General features: G+C 39.7%; 1 protein-coding gene across 2 annotated transcripts in view; it reads left to right on the forward strand.

Annotated features, from left to right (window-relative positions):
• The window catches only part of peak1 (pseudopodium-enriched atypical kinase 1), a 106,701-nt gene that overhangs the window by 5,685 nt on the left and 84,366 nt on the right, over positions 1–16,650 (forward strand). For both annotated transcript variants that reach the window (XM_063479237.1, XM_063479238.1), the window contains exon 2: positions 13,061–13,159. The gene's annotated coding sequence lies outside the window, so the exon portion shown is untranslated. The remainder of the gene's footprint in view (positions 1–13,060; positions 13,160–16,650) is intronic.

Consider the following 16,650-nt stretch of genomic DNA (forward strand, 5'->3'; position numbering starts at 1 on the left):
TATTGTTATTGTTGGCTATTGTTATTTTTTTAGTCATTCGTGAAATAAGAGATATTTCATGTATTCAGTAATACAGTGTTAGTAACTGGAAATACAACTGACATTTTTCAGTTTTTTTTCTCTGATTTCTGTGACCTGACATGTCATCACTCCAGTTGGCTCAAGTGTCACCACTTTTTGAGTCAGTGCTTGGAAGACTGTGGATTATTAAGATCACAGCAGCATTTGGATCGTATGTCAGCCACAAGGCTTCTACTTCTGCCTGGGTGTTGGATCATTTAGAAATGGGACATTCAAGTCTTACCCACAGCCAATTCGTGTGGGTCTGTGTGAAAGTTGGTGTCCTCATACACATGTTATTTATGTGCTCAAACATGCATTAAAGCAGTGGGACAAAGCCTTAAATAAGCTAATAAGATTTGTTTCTGTGTTGGGCCTCAATCCAAATACCTAGCAAAATCTACTCCAGGATTTATTATTCAGACGATAATTCGCAGTGTTAATGTTGCTAATCTTTACTGCACTGGCTTTGTTTTCTATTTTGAGGTCCCATTCACTCACTGTTGAAATGTTTCGTTTAACCTTTAGAAGAATGTTGACTTTGCAAACATTTGTGATTATCTGGGAAACTCAAGGCTGTGGCTTTGTTGATAAGCTGTTAGCTCAAGTGCTGACCTTGAGAATGTAAGTCTAACGAGCTATCAGCCGAGCTTGTGTTATTATAAAGCGGTGGTGCATATAAAATAGATTTCACCGACATCGATGTTTGCTTGTTGTACAGTCGCACATTACTTGCATTTTTTTAATTCATCCATTAGACGAGTAATATGAGACAGGTGCAGTCAGACAAAGAGTTTACTGTAGATTTTCCTATTATATTAAGTTATGACCCATATAACTTTGGCCTAAAACGTAATGCTGCTGCTCGCCCCGTGTCAAATTTTGATCTTTCACTAAAGTGTGTGATTCAAAAGTGTGTCTCCTCTTCACAGAGCAGCAAATGTTTGGCCTTTTAGCACATCCCAAACTGGCTTATTGGGCTAAAGCTGCTCCACCAGTGATTTAATGGTGTCAGATATTCTGCTTTTGATCTCACTAGTGAGCGTGAGATAGACTATTCCTGTCGTCATCATCATCATCATCATCATAATCATTATTGTCCTGTTGGGTCCATAAAACCAGGGCTAGTGGTGACGTAAAGCCCCTTTTATTATTGACGTCTTCCAGACCTTTCACCGGTTTGACTGCTTGTAAAAACTAATGCAGGGCCTCATTAATGTCTAGTTAACAGCTGATTGATGTGCGTCATGTCAAATATTACATTAGCTATTGCTTTTGGTGGTTAGTGGAAAGTCTAATGGATGATAATTGAGCAGTATGGAGGCTGAAAGCTATACCCGTTTTGATTTTAAATTCACTCCTGTGTGTCAGATAGCTCTAGGCTGGAGGGTAGTGCCATTGGCAAGAAGTTTGTGAACCCTTTGGAATTACCACGTATTTCTGCAGTGATTATGGGATTATATGGACCAGCAACCATGTCTTGATACTGGTGACTGGTTGACCACGTTCATCTTTGTGTTATATACAAACTGGGCTATATTAAGTCAGAGAAATGTGCAGGATGTCACATGCACTTTTTGTTTAAATTGTAATAATAAAGGAAATGCTAAAAAACAAACCAGGAAGCTCAATAAAGTATTCTTTAAACTTCTTTGCTGTCTTAGCTCCTTATACCTCCCTCACTGTGAGAACTAACACAAATTGCTGCCTAAGGCTGGGACGGAAGATGGCCAAATAAAAGCTAACAATATGTAGTGGGAGATCAAAATCTCAGGGCGAATCTGGTTTCCAATTTCATTTAGAAGCTGAGCGCCTCCAGGCTCGGTCCCACAGTTCTGCATTTCTGGTGATTAAATCTGAGATGAATTATAGCGCTGGCTTTGGCAATCTCACAATTCAGTTCAGGTTCTCTGTGTGACGATTAAATCCAGAAATGTAAATTTATTCTCCCTCCAGTTCTCATGATGTCGAATCATTCCTCTTCTTTGCCCACTGAGCTACAGGTTGCACTTAACTGACATTCAAGATTAGGGGTGGCAGGGTGAAGGAAAGACACTCTGCCATATTCAGGTACTCTTTGATCATTGATCGAAGATCTTGATTAGGACATGTTTGTTTGTTTTTTTGGACACAGACTAATAGAGTAAGGGCTTTTTTTCTTCACCTCGCTAGAGTTCCTTGAATCTCTTTGTGTCACATATTTATTGTGCCAATAAATCAAAAATGCAGTCTGGCATTTGGCTTGTTTGAATGTGATCTATAAGATAGAAGATTGCTGGTGTTACTGCAAATATATCATTTTCCTCTTTCTGTCACCTACCTATAATAGGAAGGGTAATAAGGGGTAATGCAAATAACTGAAGTAAAGATGTTTTAAATGTAAACCTGACGTTCCTAACTATACAGACGTGCTCATACATCTGAGGCCACCCTGCTCATGTGTGCTGTACACCTGCACGTGCACACATTCCCGGCACAGTCATCATACATCTCTGGAGCAGGTGAACAATATCCCCTGCATCACCAGTGTTTCTCAGCGCTGGCTTTTGATCTAGGACAGTGTTGGCACCAGGCTGGCCTAGTGACTGCTTTAGGGGATTTGCTCTGACAGATACTCTGAGTTTTACACTGGACCAGCGTTACCGAACAGGGAAACAGAAAGCCCCCTGACAAAGCCTGTCTAAGAGGAGGGGAAAAATGCTCTCTCTGTCTCCATGTCTGTAGTTTTCCTTTTTTAAATGTTTTTTTTTTCTTTTTTTTTTCATGTTGAATTTTGGAGAATAGCTCCAAGTAGTGTAGATTTAAAGGAAGTGTTACATGAGCTGTATTGAACTCCATATATGGCAGGATAATCTCCTCTTCGGGCATCAATCTGCGGTGATGTATCTGCACAAGTATTTGTTTGAGTTAGGACAAAGCCTCGGTGAGGGGTTGTAGCTGCAGCGATGCCAAAATAATTCTGGCCTGCTGGAATGTGTTGAGAGCGCTTTTGGCCAGCCTTTAACCTCAGTAACTCTTGTGGACTCACCTTGCATCTTAAAATAACTTGCTCCACGTCGTGCTAAAATCTCTCAGACATAACTCGAGGCTGTTGGACTCGTTTACCATAGCAGTGAACCTGAAAGTTAACTTTTCAGGGTGAACTGCAGTTGGTTTTGTTGGATATCAAAAAGGTTGTCAGTGATACAGCTTTGCCTGTAGAAAGAAATGTCTTATAAACGGTGCTTTTTGATGTAGGGTTTTGCAGAGTTTCATAGTTGCTTTAAGGTGCTTCCCATTATTTAGTCTCATAAATGACAGATGAGACGAACTGGGGCGTTGAGTGTGGTTCTTTACAAATCCACGCTATGTAATGGTTTCTTTTTCTAACATTGCAAATGCATTAAACCTGCTTTCAGCGTTCTAAATGCTTAACTAGGTCATCATGACTCAATTGTTCCCATTCAAATGTGAAATGTAGAAATTGTGTGTTTTTTATCTTTTGCTCTTACAGTCAGATGGGCTGTTTCTAATCTTGTTCTAATTCACTAATGAATCCGACTGACTTTAATATTTGTCTTCAGTTGCTTCAGCTTTAGCTGATTTGGGCTTTGGGAACATTGTGTTAAGTGCTGTCTTGAACTGTAGCGGGTGACCGAAATGTATGCTGGCAGTGTCGCGTTTCTACGATCTAATCACTGTTTTATTACTATTTTGTTCAGCATAGACCATCAAGGAGACTTAATGTCAGCGAACCCAATTTTCACATCATAAAGTGAATAGTGTAGAGTTGGCACATAAATTACTGGCAAAAATAGAGACCTATTTGGGTGTGGACGGTGTAGTAAAATTTATAGCTGGGCAGTTAATATGCCCAATATTACAGTATTGATGAGATTTCAGTAACATGAAAATCACATTTGCTATCACATGAAATCGTAGAGTGAAGGTGGATAAACAGACACAGCCGCCTTATTAGGAGTATATGAAATATAAAGCACTTTAGTTACATCATAAAACAGAAATAAAAGAACAACAATATGAAACCACAGAACCAAAACAATAAAAACGATCTGTTCTGTGGTTTTGATAAAAGATTAAAAAAAAAATAAAAAAAAGATTTTCATTATTTGGCATCCCACTGCTGTTTTTACGTGTAGTGATCATATAGCTTGTTGGCATTGATGTCTGCACTTATAGTGGCATAAATGATTCTGTGGGCAGGAGGAAAAACAAATGAAAGACATACAGCCTTGAATTAGAGCTGGGCGATAGAACGATAACGATATGTATTGCGAAATAACTTTTTCTCGATAGAAAAATTTAAACTATTGCGATAGACCTCATCTCTCTTGTCCTCTTAAAAAAAAAAAAAAAGAAGAACAGCCAATCCAAATTAAGTAGCGCAGAGCCGAACTAATCACAGCCGCAGCGTCGCGTCACGTTACGTACAGCACAAGTGCCAAGCTGCACATGTGTATTTGTTTGGGAAGCAGCCAGCCGCCGTGCCGCCCGGGTAATGGAGGAAATGAGTGTGCCGACTAGAGAAAAATCAACCGAGAGCGTGACCGAAGGTTACCGAAGAGAAAACAGATGATGGTTCCAATTCCGGAGAGATTGTCGAACGGAAGGGCCATAGAAGTTCCGTAGTGTGAAGGTATTTCGGCTATTTCAAGTCTGACAAAAAACAGAGTAGCGCGCACTGTAAATTGTGCCGAAAGCAAGTCTGGAAATACAATAAAACGGTGCATGCTCAATCTCTGACTGAAAGCGCTAATTCGTCATTCGGGTTTTGTCAGACTAAAGTAACTGTTAAAACTGTTTGAAAAGCTAAGCTATACAACAAGGAGAGATTGAGAATTTCCTTTTAGTTCTCAGTTTATTTGATATTGACAAAAGTTAGTCAATTTTGTCTGTTCTTCTGTAAAACAAACTAAGATTTATTTTTAGAATTAATATTTTGTTTCTAAGTGGAATTGACAATTTAGTAGTCTGTTTTGTTTGTTCTATTTTGAAACTTAAACGCTTTAGCGGCTGCCTTTTGTGTAGTTTGCAATATTTGCCTTTATTTATCTGAAAAAGTCTCATGTTCCTTAAGTACATCTACCCTGTTGAACTTATTATGGGAAATAAATACTTAAATCAAAACAAGCTGCTGATTATTTCACATTTTACTTGTGAGCAACGGCACATTTAAATCTTACAAACTTAGTTATTTGGCTTATATCGTGATATATATCGTTATCGCCTGAAATGAAAAAATCAAATATCGCCCAGCTCTACCTTGAATTAATTATCTTTATTGTAATTCGTGAACACAAGTGGACACGTTGTTAAATGTGTAAGATTACTTACTTGTCTCTCTTCTGCTGTTCTTGGAGTTTTTCACAGTGGATGGGGGCAAAAATAAGGAGATGTGATCAAGGAGCACAGTCGCATTAGTCAAAAATATCCTTCTGTTTTCTGTCATTTAATGTTGTCCATCAATCAGTATAGCCGCTCTACACAAAACATTAATTTTAAAGTGTCCTGAAGTCTGGGACGTGAACTTCTGTTGCAGCACAGATATATTTAGGGGTGTGTGGGCGCGCAAGTTCAGAAGCGAGATAAAAGGAAGGCACAATTTATTATGATTGTCATAATAATGATAATGTCTGTTTAATGCATCAGTGTGGAGTTGAGCTAAACATCGCCTTGACTGGCGAGCTGTTACTGCGCACTTTGACCATCATCGATCAACGGCATCATCGTCCATCAGCACAACCCTAACATCCTGCATGTATTATACCGCAGTGCAGTAAATGTGAAATAAGCACCACAATCCACATCTAGAAGAATCATCATCATAGAGTTGAAGCAGCATTGGATTTATAGCAGGACTTTTGCAATGAATGGTACTGTTTTTGACTCGGTAAACCTCGTAAAGTGGCGAGTGACCGCTCCCTCACAGATCTGAGAACTAGAAATTTTCAAATTAAGGACAAGCTCGGTAGTAAAAGTTGGCTTTGGCCCATAAATGATTCATCTTTTGTCCTTCCTTAGTCCTGTGAGTTAAATCTACATTTGGACTGAACAGAATAGCATTTCAAAAGCTGTGCGCTTTACAGCGAGAAGAGCAATCGTACCTTATTCTGTCACCTGGCATTTTGTCGACATTACACAACATTCACAAAAAAGCCTCCCAGCATTCACCACCTCCCCACTTGTAAACAAACATCTCCTGCCTGACCTTGCCTGACACAGCAAGACTCTTTCCCACAAATAATCCTGTTGGTGCTGCTCAAATTAAATTTGCAGACTCACCCCTTTTTTAAGTCGCCCAGCAGAGCGAGGGCACATCTCAAATTACATTTTTAACTCATCGAAGCCTCCCCGCTTCATTCTCTGTCACACTGAGTACACACACACACACACACACACGCACACACACAGCCTATCCACACTGTGATCTCATTAGCAATAACAGTGCATGTCATATCTCTGTAATTCCTTCCTGGTGGTGCAAGGGCTTGATGAAGATCATGGAGCGCGACATGATCTTGATCGCATGAAGATCGAATGGGAAGAAAACAAACACTCCCATTCCTTCAGACTCTGGCCCACACCCCAGCCCATACCACAGCTATATCAGGCTAGCAGCTCATCGGGGACCCCTGGCAAAATGTCTGCAGGGGATGAGACGAGTGTGACGTGTCTGTCTGAGAATGTTGGGAAAGAATAAGTGGTGGATGAGAGAAACAAGTTTTCAGATTTTGTGTTTGAACTGACTCGTTGCTTGTGAAATTTCATGGTGATCATGATAGCAGGTAGGTGTCCAGCCCAGGTTTTGGCATTCAGCCACTAGATTTGGGCCAGGAACAGAAGAAGAAGAAGGAGGAGGAGCTGGGAATGCTATGATCCAGAGGACTGTTGACTGACAGGAACAGAGGTTGTGCACAAACTGGCCAATGAGCACGTGGCTGGCAAACAGGATACAGCAGCACAAGCTCCATTATGCAGTTAATTTTTTATGTCTGGATTCAGTCCTGGGATGGCATATTGTGAGATCAAAGTAAAAATATGATGCTCAGACATAAGGGTTCATTCCTCCCTCGGGTTTTCTTTGGCATATTAAGGAGGAGTTTCATTAGAAATGTTGAGTGTTTGTTTTCTTCGCTTCGCTGAAGAGGAAATAAGATGTAAAGATGTAAAAATAGAGCATACACGCGTATCTGCCTTGCAAATTTCTCTTTTTTTGCCAGCGCATCTTTTTCTCTCCAAATACAAGAGTAGAGCACCTGCACCAACATGTGACAGAGTCTCTGCTGATGGTAGCATAGGAGATCAGAGATAAAAGGAAAGTCTGTTTCATTTGCGATGAGTAATGATGTGGGACACAAGTTGTTATTAGGCAATAATGTTATTAATAGTAGATATAAATCAAAATCTTTATTTAAATCTCATTTAAAATAAACATGACTTCAATACATTTAGAAATCAAGAATTATTTTACTGACACAGTCATACCAACTTATTCATATTTATTCATACTACTTTATTCAAAAAGTGCTAAAGTTAGTCACCAAATGTACTTTGACAATAGATATTTCCAGCCAGCTCACTCAAGTTAAGTCTGTGCATGAAAAAATATGCTTCATCTTCCATATAGTATCCAGCTTAGTTAGAAATCAGACTAATTTTCTTGATTAAGAGCTCAACAAACAAATTTCCAGAATCCAAATGAATGGATGAAAACACTTAAAAGCAACTGTTTCACCTTCCAGGGCTCATCATAGACGTGATCAAAGATTTGGATAGAACAAAGAAGACTTTCAGATTTTTGTTTACAATTTTTAAAAAAGGCTGAAGTTAGTTTCATTTGAAACAAGGGAAACTAACTAGCACTATGCTTAGGGGAGTGTAACATACTTGAGTGTTTAATTGCAAAGCAGTGAGCTACTCTGTTTGGATAAAGCATTCCTCTGCAGTGTACATTTCGAAGGGACTGTCTGCGGGATTTTACTCAGCGCTCAGTTTGATTTGCTAATTTCCTACTCTGACTCCCGATACCTTTCTTGTCAGCTCAAACAAACAGCTGTGTTCAACAATTGTATTTCTTTCTTTGAAGTTTTTATTCTGACTTAATATAAGCTGTACCTTTAAATTATTATGTCTGGACTTTATGCTATTTTTAAACTTGCTCACCTTTTGGGGCCTAATTGGCTATTAGCTTGTAAGTCAAGTCTTTGAAAGGAAAAGAAAATATGTTCACACAGTTAACAAGATGCTGTATGCTGTTAAAGTGTTGGTGCAGGAGACAAATTGTCGCTGGTGAATTTTGGGCAGAAAACCATATTTAGTGAGAAAGATGAAGACATCTTTGGAGAGCTCTTTAAAGGCAGGTGTCTTTGAAAAAAGGAGGAATTCATCTCCTATTGGATGAGGTACTTAGTCTCATATATGTATCAGCGTGGCTGATATATCAACCGCAGTTGGCTATTTGGTATCTGCATCCATAAATGAGAATCTAAAAAGCAGATATGGGAGAAAGTTGACAACAAAACAAGATTATTTTTAAACTGCGTTGTCATATTATGTTTTTATTGAGTCATAACTACACATAGCAAAAGTCGTCTGAAACAAAGTATCAGTCAGGCTCTGATTAGCAACACCTTATAGTCTGAATTCAACTTCTCACGTGCATGCTCTTTACATAACGGTAGCAATAATGTAAAAACACTGTGCTCATGCAGAAGGGAACGTTTCCCTTGGAGTTTCAATTCGATCCTGAGTGATGCCTTTCAGCCATCCTAATGAGTTTACATCACTCCATGTTTTATCTGGCTTGCTGCAAGGGGAGACAGTCTTAATGGTTACCCTGTGTTTTTTCTTGTCAAAGCGTGTTTTCTCTTTTCTTTGTGCCAACTGAAGTTTCTAGAGCTTGGTGAGTCTCCCAATCTGTAATTAGTGCCAACCATAAACAACTGGAATCCTGCTGAGCACTGCCACGGGTGGCTGCCCTCACCACGGCAATCTGGAGTTTCCCTTTTGTCCTTGGATGTGTCAGATGTAGAGCCAGCTGCCCACCCTGGGAGTTGAACAGTGGGCCCACTGTATTTAGAGAAAGGGAAAAGAAAGCCGGGGAGTTTAGAAGGAACATAGATTGAGAAAAATGTATAAATACTACGAAAGCAAGACAATTGAAACATCTCACATTGGGCCTGTGATAACAGGATTTTATTAAGCAGCATGGAAGACGTCAGGCTCCCTTTCTGTCCTCCTGCAGAATCGCATTTAAATATAGTGACCGATGCCATCTAAATACAATGCAAGGCCCTGACTCTTGGATCGGATCTGGTGCTTTTTCTGCCCTGGCTCTAAGATGCCCATTAATGACATCATGGTTAATGTACTACTTGGTAGCACTCCATTCCAGCTCATTGTTTAGCATTGCATGGTTATTCTTTCACACATATTATATCTACTCAGTCACTTGTCACAGTCTGCTTAGGTTACAAGATGCTTGAGTCATGACATAATCCATTTACCAGAGAGACGGAGTGGCTGGCTGATGCTGAATGAGGTTGGAGTGGAGGGTTTTTTTGTTTTGTTTTTGTTTTTTATTCCTGGTGAATGCATTTAGCACTATCCAGTGACTGGATTTGAGCTCCTTTTTGCTTAAATATTTCCTCTGAGGGTCATGGTAAAGTTGTTATCTTATGAACAGGGTCTTGGCCTGAAGACATGCTCTGTGGACCATAGCAGTCAGCTGCCCCTCCTGTGACTTCCTCGCCTATTTACCCTGGACATACAGCTAATGGAAACACATGCAAGAAAGGGACAAACATCTGCACATCCCATGAAGACAACAGAACCTTATTTTGAATGTTAAACACCTCCTTAAAAATGAAATCAAAGCTTTAACATGTCCTTTGGTGTTTTATTTGTATGATATTTGAGTCCACCCTGTTCCTGTTACGACCCGGCTCAAAAGCCGCAACATAAAAAAGGAGACGAATAGCAGAGTGTAGGTGAGAAGAGGTTTTAACTTAAAATCGAATACCAGGTTGGTTAAAATGGCTGGTGCCACCAAGGCAAAGACAAGTGAGCTCCCCGAAAGCTTGCCTCAGGTATGGTTTTATCCACACCTGACTAGGTGTGGCCGATTAGCACCAGCTGAACACATTAAGATGATTAGGGGCTGCAGAGGGACGTAACACCTCCTCCCTCAAAAGGGTTCCTCTAGGACCCCTAAATTTATTAAAAGCCCCTCTGAAGCCTTCAGGTCCTTGACCCACAAACCTGAAATAAAAGTAAAAGCTAACAGAAGCACAGTGTTCACATTATAGTTGGCATCTGTAAGCATGGATGGGCATGAGGATTTGAAGTTGCCACACTGAACACACACAAAAAGTAACATGTGACCAACACAAAGGAGCACAACAGTCAAACCCAAAATGATTACCTGACCTGCTACAACACAAAACCAAAAGTAGCAACAGGATAGGCGTTTTGTGAGGGGTGACAATGCGCACAAGGTTCTTTGTTCAGCATAAAGTGAAGGGTAATTAATATCTGTTAAACACAGATAAAGAAGGCAGGGTTTTTATGTATGACAAACCTTGGGATGCATGAGTTTCTCACAGAAACAGCAAGCTGAGCAGAGCAGAGGAGCCTCATGATGATAAAATCCTTTTGAAGTTTCTCAAGTTTCCCACCACAATTTACACAATGAAAGTTGTCTTTTTTCTAACTGTGAGTACATTCTGTGAATTCTGTGACTGTCACCTTGCGGTTTAGGAATTAAGCACTGGGGTTTCCTCTTATACTACAAAAAACCAAACCCAACTCCCTTCAGCCTTGTTTATTCTTCTAGCAGTAAACCTAAGAGTGGGGACGAGCTAAACTTGGGAAAAATAGGCAAAGTCATTGAAAATTAACAAGTCGACTTTTTCGAGATGTGACTTCATCATTACTTCTGTTGTTGCAGGGTGGGATCAAAATCTTCCCCGTGGTACTGAAAATGGTTTTTAGTATTTTCCTGCGTATCGGTATTTTAGCATCATGACAACCCTCATAGCTTTACACCCCGTGTCTCTGTAAATCAAATACTTTTGCAGTGATCCTGTTCACAGGATTTTTGTAAGCTATCATGCATGTGTCTTTAAAACTTTGCATTTCTGTTCAGAGACCATAATGTCATGTGTGATATGGGGGGGGTAGTAACACGCTAAGCCCTTGATTCGGGTTCTGTTGAGTTTGGCATGTTTCGTTCCCATAGAGATTTCTTTTGATCAAACGGGCTGCTGAACATGCGAGTTGTCATGTCGGAACCTGTTAAAAATCCTACTCTCGACACAGCAGGTCGATTCAGCCTTTCGGTTTTGATCTCAGAGTAACGATTTCCCAAACGTTATGCATGAAAGATGTCCGTAGCGGAATCAGCCGCTAGTAATTCATCAAAGTTTGCAGAGCCATTACAATATAGGCACAGAACAAGCAGTGGGTGCAGTAGTGCTGTTGGGATGCAATAAAACACTTTGCAGTGGCAGTAGCCTAGTGTGCTCAGCTCTGTATCTTGCCTCATTACCATTGCTTAACTGCCATAAAGAGTTGTGCAGCTCCTTGTGTCTGTCTGCCTTGTAGAAACACTGTAGTGCCCTGCCGATTAGAGCCAGAGGAAAGAAGTGTTCGAGCATAAACCCGGGGAGAACTGACCTTTTTAAATTCATATGTGGAGCACTTCACCCTGACTTCTTATGCAACTTGTCACGCTTATTGAGACTTGTGGCATCTCAGACTCAGTTTCTCCTTTGTCCCTCTCATACCTGTTACAGTTTAAAAATACTGTAAAGAGTAATGACTATTAAAAAAAAAGTGGCTTAATTCCTACTATAAATGTTCACCAAATACTTGTGGGTACTCCCCAATATTGACACATTCCCAGTACTCACACCTGCATGTGCTCTCACAGGCCGACCTCCCCCACCCTCTGCCAATATTAGTGTTGGATTATACATTAAGGGCCTAGTCATGTTTAGCAAGTTGACCCTCTTAAAACAAAACAAAACAAACAAAAAAAGCTTTCAGTGTAGACTCCCCAGCCCCCGACTCTAACAGTTTAGAGCCACTAGCAGAGGTCTGCCCTAACAATTCCTTATATAGCTTGGTTTCTTGCCTGAGCAGACTACATTATAAGTGGGCAAATCCAGAATGCCATGCCTACAGGGATGAATTTAGGGCAGGGGAGTGGTTCATGTCTAATTTCTGTTGAGTCATGGCTTTTAAAGAGAAATCAGGACGTGATGTGTTGTGGAGAATGGGTTTGGATTGGCTTAGTCTGTTGGCATAATTAATGCAAGCTGAGGTTTGTGACTGGTTGATATGAATGCGTATGGAGATTATGACACACCAAGAGGGAGCGGTGTTTTGCCAGCCTCATTCCAAGCTTGGTGCTTTGTGGACAGGCGCTGACCACAAAGCACAAAGAAGATATTTTATTACTATGTCTGATTGCTCCTACTATTGCTGTTATTAATTATTATTTGCTCCTGTTGAGTAGAGCATTTCTTTATTTCTTGTTTTAGACCGTGTGTTGGTGCTTTTAGTGAAAAAGCAGGATAGCGGCAAGAGTCCTGCCTCCTCTTAAGAGATTGCAGATTTTTTAGGTTAGTTTTATCTGTAATTAAGATGATGGAGCAGCTCGCGCGCCGCGTTCCCTCCCCCAGCATTATTAACCATGCCATCGCTCTGCGCCATACCGTTCTCTTGAAGAGAAAAAATTGTCTGTGAACTCTTGATTTCCAAACTTTTCAAACTGCACAATTGTCGTTTCTTTCTAGTTGGAACTCAGACTTTATCAAAATAAAGTTTTTGTTGTCAACTTGTGTTTTTTTTCCTCAGTTTTTTGTCATTTTGAAACAGAAATCCATTTCACAAGCCTATATACGGGATCTGACTTGTCAAAGGAGCTTACTGGGCTGCGTGATGATGACATTAAGCTGACACCTGTCTTCTTTTCTCTTGCTTTTCTTTTGTGCAGGAAAATTGCTTCCAGACGACCTTTGGCTTTTTCTGAAACACCAGTGCTTTTGTCAGCCTCAGAACACTTCAGCCCACGTGGAGCCACATAGCCGGGCAGGTAAGCTAAGTCTTAAGTTGTTTTTTTTTTTACTTACTGTCATCTGCTCGACTCCATTATTGATTATATTGGAACTGCATTTTCAGTTTGTTTTAGTCTTTTTTCTTGGACACTCTGTACTCTTCTACTGAAGTGTCCATTTTGGGTTGTTGGAAAATATTGCTGATCCTGGCAAGTAAATACCATTTGTACATGCATTATGTTGGGCTGTACAAATAAATTGTAGCAGATCAATGTAGCAAGAGTAGAGCTTAAATATCACCAAGTCTGGTAAGAATTCCTTATTGACTTAGAATTATCATCTCCAGCCCACCTGGAGAGAGTTGTATTGATGTAATAATCTTTCTGATAGCTCTGATTCAACACTGTATCTAGAGCAGGGGGGTCAAACATAAGGCCTCAGAATCGGCCTGAAACAGACACCAATCCAGCCCACTGGATGGCTTTGGGAAAATAAAAACAAAAGCTTCCTGTTTTACAATTGAAGGACAGTCTGGGCAATAGCATGCCAGGACTTTTCTCTGTAGTCGTGCTAACAGATTTCTTTCATTTACTACAACAGCATTTCTTTATCATGTTCAAAAACTGAGACATAATGTTGAAACTGTAACTCTTTTGCTTATATTAGGGTATCTCACGGTTTAAATGTGTAGTTAAACTTCCTTATGCTGACAGAAAGGGGAGTTTCACTGGTCCGACCCACTTAAGATCAAAGTAGACTGTGTGTAGCCCACAATATCAAATGGGTTTGACATCCCTGATCTCGAGCAAACGTGGTTCATTATAAGTGGGGTTAGACGTGCTCAAACAGGTACGCCATATTGTGTGCTTCAGTTTTTGCGCTCAGTGCCTGGGTTGATGTTTAATAGTGTCTTTGTGTGTGGCCCCACCATAAAACTTCTCTTCTGTGGCCAGTATTCTCATGCTGACACAGAAGTGCCACAGAAACACAAATAAGGCAAATTCTTCAAACTGTGTAACATTCTGACCCTGGTAACTCGGCTCCTATGAGTATGGGTGTGCTTATGTGTAGCTTAGTGTAAGTCTATCCACAACACAGCTGTATTTGAGTGAAACACGCCCATCCCAAGTCTTACTGAGAGGCCCGGCATGCATCACACTGTGATTGTACACATGACCAAGGGAAGAGGTCAAGAACATGTCCGGGCATATTTCTTTTTTTTCCCACCGATTCCCAGAGCTACACTGAAAATCAATGTTATTTTGAGTGTGACAGTGAGGAAGTTTTCAAGTTCAAGAAGTTTTGGAAAATTTTTATTAGTAGTTGACCTGTGTGTTAAAGATTGTCTCCCTTGGAGTTTAATTCAAGCTGTGTCCAAGTTATTCAATTGATATACAGCCATTCCTTTCAGCATTGGCTCATTTTCCTTTTTCTGGGAAGTGATTTCATCCTTCCTGACTTCATGACTTCATGAGTGTTGGTATTTCAAAATTGTAGCTTCACATCATCAACAAAGCACTGGCAGCTATTTTTGGACATTGTGTTTTTGTTCTTTGGTACCTATTGCCATCTCTACTTTGACAACTTGGACTATTGTTGTGTTGTCATAATAAGGCTCTTACTTGTTATTTCTGTTTTGGATTTCCACATTAGCCATATATATTTTTCCATGTCCTTTTTTTCTGAGCTTTGTGATTTGATACAAATTGTCTAGTGTGTCTTACAAACATAAATTCTTCCGTTAACTGCAACAGCAGTTCAGGTTTCTCTTTGCACCATTATTTTTGAAACAGAGTATTTCATTGTTTAATGGTGGCAGATTTTAGAAAATCAGGGTACTTTTTGTTCAGCTGTTATAGTAAATGAATCTAAAATGTCCTGCCATAGTGCCAGGTCTTAATGGATGCCTTAGCAAAATTCTACATTTGTTTTGAATTTTGTTTTTTTTTTTTGCAGAAGATTAGTGTGCATTTTGAAATGTCTTGACAGTCCTTTGTCTCTGTCTAGGCTAGTCACGACTCACAGCTCTGTGTTCACAGGATCTCATCAGTAGATCCCAAATCATCTAGTCTTACAGAGGATCAGAGAATCTTTAGGGAGGGGAAAGTTGAGAGGCTTGGATTTTACATAATTATCTTCTAAACGCTGATTCGCTGATAATGTGGCCATTAATCTGAATGAAGTATCTAAATGAGGCACACACACTTGACTTCCTGTGGGGAACTTCATTAGTAGTTTTTGAGGAAAATGGGGGGTTGTGTACGATAATGATTATCCATGAATATATAGCAACAGATAAGTCTGCTGGATATTACAACTTTATAGTAGAGACAGGAATTATGCATGTCTGAATCGCCACTTGGTCATTTCGCTGGGAAAAATAGAAGCAGTGATTTATTGAAAGATGTGCAAACATGCATGGAAATACAGTATATAATGAGATGTATCTCTCAGGTCTGTGTTAGGTCTGCATCTGCTGTAAATGGCTTTTTAGGCCTCTCACTTCTTTTTGTCCATATTTTTAAGGACACACTCCACACAATTCAACATTTTTGGCTAATAGCTCAACAAGGATCACCTTGTCAGTGCTATTTCTGTCAAACAAATTTATCTTTTATATTTTTAATGCATTCAACTAAAGATGGGGGGTAAATGTGTTTTTTGCAACAGGCTGCTAGTAATAAGGTGCCTAAAGAGACAATTGGTTCTTTACTCAGTTGTCTCTTATGTGTAGACACAACACTGGTTCATCTATTGAGATAAATGCCTTTTTTATGCTTGAACAATTCATAGGACAGTGTTAAGTAATACAACAAATTAAAAAAAAAAACCCATTCCTTTGAAAATAGCCAGGTACAAGGTATACTCTTGTAGATTCAGAACTTCAACATTTAGTGAAAAATCAACTACACAACACCCTCAATCTGACTTTGACTCCATCCTGCTGGCTTACTTGCCTCAATTTCTCATCTCCAAGAGCTTTGTGTGTGCCACAAGTACAATTAAAAAGCTATAATATTCCTTATGACGTTTTGTTAGTTTCCCAAAGAGTGAAAGCTTTTCCTAGTCTAGCTATAGCAGAGGAGTTAACTGGGAATTGCACGCTAACGTGATTTTTCTGGGGTTCTACAGATTCGTTATTCTCTGAGCATTAGCAGAGCTGCTGGAGATGGTGTTTATTTCCAATTAATAAAGCGTGCTCAGTAGTAGGAACTGGGCATGAAAAATCTAAAAATGTTCAACTTTTTAAAGTTTAAAAGTTTAAAGAAATGAAAACTAGTATACACAACTATAAAGTATGGTCTCAGAGGATGTGAACACAGGTGAATTATAATACAGATTTTGTAATGGCATCTTGATACAAACCCTCCATAGATGTAATCTTTGAAATTCTTTAGTTTGGCTGTATTTTGACTTGCTATCCAGAGGTTAGGTATTTTGTTTTTATGCCTATCCTGGCAGCAGTTAAAAATTAGTTAATTAAAAAGATATTAAAGCTTTAAAAACCAAATTGTAAACCCAAATCAAG

This window comes from Pelmatolapia mariae, linkage group LG7 (assembly GCF_036321145.2).
Source record: "Pelmatolapia mariae isolate MD_Pm_ZW linkage group LG7, Pm_UMD_F_2, whole genome shotgun sequence".
NCBI classification, from domain to species: domain Eukaryota; kingdom Metazoa; phylum Chordata; class Actinopteri; order Cichliformes; family Cichlidae; genus Pelmatolapia; species Pelmatolapia mariae.